Source organism: Tachysurus vachellii, chromosome 12 (assembly GCF_030014155.1).
Source record: "Tachysurus vachellii isolate PV-2020 chromosome 12, HZAU_Pvac_v1, whole genome shotgun sequence".
NCBI lineage: Eukaryota > Metazoa > Chordata > Actinopteri > Siluriformes > Bagridae > Tachysurus > Tachysurus vachellii.
The window spans coordinates 26,797,962-26,802,961 of NC_083471.1; positions in this window are offsets into that span (position 1 = coordinate 26,797,962).

Consider the following 5,000-nt stretch of genomic DNA (forward strand, 5'->3'; position numbering starts at 1 on the left):
TGTGTGTGTGTGTGTGTGTGTGTGTGTGTGTGTGTGTGTTTAAAAGAGAAAGAATGATGTTATCTTTATTGCTGCTGACGCCACAGAGCAGGATTGCTGACCTCCTGAGATAATTGAATATCTCAGTGTGTGTGTCTGTGTGTGTCTGTGTGCGTGTGTGTCTGTGTGTGTGTCTGTGTGTGTGTCTGTGTGTGTGTCTGTGTGTGTGTCTGTGTGTTCTCAGTAGATGAGAGTACTGACCCAGTTCTGTTAGAGAATTTCTCCTGACACTGTCATTACAGTGTGTGTGTGTGTGTGTGTGTGTGTGTGTGTGTGTGTGTGTGTGTGTGTGTATTCTGAGAAAAATAAAGATTCAACCTAAACCTCAGCTCTCAAGTTTTATTATTATTTTATTTTGCTGTTATTTTATTTCTAATTCATTTTATTTTATTGAAATATATAAATATTATTTACATTTAGTGGTTGATGTGATCAAGAAATTCATCGTTTCATTTAAAGGCTTCATTTATTTTATTATACTGTAGTTTAAATTAACCACTGGCTCACAAAACACATACACACACACACACACACACACACTCACACACACACACACACACACACACTCACACAAACACACACAAACACACACACACTCACACACACACAAACACACACACACACTCACAAACACACACTCACACACACACACACTCACACACACACACACACACACACACAAACACACACACACACTCACACACACACACACACAAACACACACACACTCACACACACACAAACACACACACACACTCACACACACACACACACACAAACACACACGCTCACACACACACACACAGAGCCTGTTATTACACACTTTATTGAACTTGGCAAGCTTAGTTTGGAACTTAGGATTTAAGCCAATACTACTGTTACCACACACACACACACACACACACACACACACACGCGCGCATCATCAGCAGTTCATGATGATGTCACAGCAGGTCATGATGATGTCACAGCAGGTCATGATGATGTCACAGCAGGTCATGATGATGTCACAGTTGAGCTGTTATATGATTAATACACTGTGTGTAACTAATTGTATTAAATGCAGCACTGCAGCAGAGTTATTACAGTATAAAAAAGTGTCATTACAGAATTCGTCAGTTAATAATGGAGCACTGACGTTCAGCTTCTCTTTCTCTCTCTTTCTCTCTCTTTCTCTCTCTCTCCATTTCACTTTGTTTTATTTTTCTTCCCTACTGTTCTCTCTCTTATCTAACTTCAGCCTCACACATTCCTGCCTTTCTTCCTTCATTCTCATCCCTTTTTTCTGTTTTCCTTCTTCTTTCTTGCTTCATCTCTTAAAATCTTCTTCAGTTTCTTCTTACATACTTTGTGCTGTTATAATCTTCCTCAATCCTTTCTTTTTTCTCTTTCTACTTCTTTTTATCCTCGTGCAGGAATAAACGATCAGCATCTTTCCTAAAATTAATCACTGGTTAAACAGTTAAACTGTGGACAGAAGATGGGTGTGAGACTCTCAAGTTACTGTTACCCCACTGTCCACCCCAGGCTGGAGTTACTGTTACCCCACTGTCCACCCCAGGCTGGAGTTACTGTTACCCCACTGTCCACCCCAGGCTGGAGTTACTGTTACCCCACTGTCCACTCCAGGCTGGAGTTACTGTTACCCCACTGTCCACCCCAGGCTGGAGTTACTGTTACCCCACTGTCCACCCCAGGCTGGAGTTACTGTTACCCCACTGTCCACCCCAGGCTGGAGTTACTGTTACCCCACTGTCCACCCCAGGCTGGAGTTACTGTTACCCCACTGTCCACTCCAGGCTGGAGTTACTGTTACCCCACTGTCCACCCCAGGTTGGAGTTACTGTTACCCCACTGTCCACTCCAGGCTGGAGTTACTGTTACCCCACTGTCCACTCCAGGCTGGAGTTACTGTTACCCCACTGTCCACTCCAGGCTGGAGTTACTGTTACCCCACTGTCCACTCCAGGCTGGAGTTACTGTTACCCCACTGTCCACTCCAGGCTGGAGTTACTGTTACCCCAGACAATTACCGTCTCATTAGTAAAGATCACAAGCTCTTAAAATAATCTTGTTAGGATTTTAAAATCTCTCTCTCTCTCTCTCTCTCTCTCTCTCTCTCTCTCTCTCTCTCTGTCTACCTCTTCTCCTCTTCACACTTCTTTTCCTCTCTTCCTTCTTTTTTTTTCCTCTGTGTATTCCTATCCATGATCCTCTCCTTCCTTTCATTTCCCTTTCTTTGTCCTTTTTTCTTCTTCTCTGCCATTCTGTCTTTCCTTTTTCATGGTTATCAGTTCATTTCTCTTTTTTCCTATCCTCTGTTGTCCACCTTACTTTTGTTTCTCTAACTTCTCCTTCTCCGTTTCTCTTTCTCTTCTTCTACATAATTTCATGTATTTTTTTCTGTCTCTACAAATTTTTGTCTCCATCTTTCCTTACAGTTCCTCACTCTCACCTGTTCTTTTCCTCGCTCTCATTCTGTCCATCTCCCTTATTCCATCTCTATCTCCCTTTATGTCTGCTGTTAGAACCCCCCCACCCCCCCATGATCTATAATTAATGGAGGTCTTTAGCGCAGGACTATATTTAGAGTGTGAGCTGCAGTGGGAGAGAAACGAGGGAATCGATGGAGAAGAGGAAAGGTTGGATAGACAAGTAGAGTGTGTGAGGCAGCTTTATGTGATGTTATGTCACAGATGACCCCTGACCCCTGACTCTTCACCCCAGACCATGTTGGATTTTTCTTGCTAACTGAGGGACAGGTTTGATTCTGAGTCGCTGGTTGCTATGGTAACCAAGCTATGATAAGATAGCAACACCACAGTCAAGAAAACATCAAACACTAGACAGTGAATATTTCCCTTTCTTTCTTTTTCTTTCTTTCTTTCTTTCTTTCTTTCTTTCTTTCTTTCTTTCTTTCTTTCTTTTTTCTTTTCTTTTTTCTTTTCTTTCTTTCTTTTCTTTCTTTCTTTTCTTTCTTTCTTTCCATGCAAGTGTGACATTTCCAAAGGATTTCTTTTTGCTAAGTGTGAGAGAGGTGTGAAATAAGCAGAGTAGGAGTAAATGAGGAGGAGTAGGAGGAAGATGAAGATGAAAATTTTCTCTCATTGTTACAATGAAAACTTAAAACAACCCCCCTCGCCCCAACACACACACACACACACACACACACACACACACACACACACACACACACACACACAAGGACCATGGAGCTACATAGAACAACACAGATAAGGACTGAAGTAAGTTAGTCCTAGACACATAAAGTGTATCTGTACAACCTGGTGTATACAGTGTGAGACACAAGACAAGAAGTCAAGCCAGGACAAAAGACAGTTCAGGACAAAAGACAGTGCAGGACAAAAGACAGTTCAGGACAAAAGACAGTTCAGGACAAAAGACAGTGCAGGACAAAAGACAGTGCAGGACAAAAGACAGTGCAGGACAAAAGACAGTGCAGGACAAAAGACAATGCAAACAAACAATACAAGACATTACACAAAAGACATTACACAAAAGCAGCACTGACCAGTGTACACACTGTATATTCTATAGTACATGTGCAGGAATCCTGTAATGAACACATTAGTATTATAGCAGCAGTTATATAAGGTGTTGTAATGTATTGTGTAAAACAGCATGTGACTGAAATGTGAAAGACAAAATGTGTAAAGAGCAGAAACTGTGTGTAAAAACATCATGTACACAGTCTGATAGGGTGCTGCTGGAGACATGGTGTATATTGGAAGAGTGTGTATTTGGTGTAGGTCAGTGCAATCCATACAGGTGAGTGTGTGTGTGTGTGTGTGTGTGTGTGTGTGTGTGTGTGTGTGTGTGTGTGTTGTGCTCAGTACAGTTCAGATCAGTTATTGAGTAGTCTGATGGATTGTGGAAAGAAACTGGTACACAGTCTGGTTGTGATACCCAAATGCTTCAGGTGAAGAGTGTGTGTGAGGGGTGTGTGTGGGGTGAAGAGTGTGTGTGAGGGGTGTGTGGGTCCTCACTATCCACTGCAGGGTCTTGTGATCAGAAATGGTGCAGTTCCCAAACCAGACAGTGATGCAGCTGCTCAGGATGATCTCAATGGTCCCTCTGTAAAAAGTAGTCAGGATGGGGGGGGTGTGCCTTTCTCAGCCTTCATAAGAAGTAAAGATGCTGCTGGGCTTTCTTGGTGATGGAGCTGGTGTTGAGTGACCAGGTGAAGTTCTGCGCTAGAAGAACACCAAGAAATTTGGTGCTCTTGATGATCTCTACAGATGATCCGTCGATGTTCAGTAGAGAGTGGTCGCTCTGTGATCTTCTGAAGTCAACAACCATCTCTTTAGTTTTATCAACATTCAGAGACAGGTTGTTGGCTCTACACCAGGTAGTTAACTGTTGCACCTCCTCTCTGTATGCTGACTCATCGTTCTTGTTGATGAGACCCATCACAGTCGTGTCATCGGCGAACTTGATGATATGGTTCGATCTGTGCGTTGCTGCACAGTTGTGTTTACCTACATTATCATTAATGACATCATCACTACCTACATTATCATTAATGACATCATCACTAACTACATCATCATTAATGACATCATCACTAACTACATCATCATTAATGACACCATCATTACCTACATCATCATTAATGACATCATCACTACCTACATTATCATTAATGACATCATCACTAACTACATCATCATTAATGACATTATCACTAACTACATCATCATTAATGACACCATCATTACCTACATCATCATTAATGACATCATCACTACCTACATTATCATTAATGACATCATCACTAACTACATCATCATTAATGACATCACTACCTACATCATCATTAATGACATCATCACTACCTACATTATCATTAATGACATCAACACCTACATCAATCATTAATGACATTATCACTAACTACATCATCATTAATGACACCATCATTACCTACATCATCATTAATG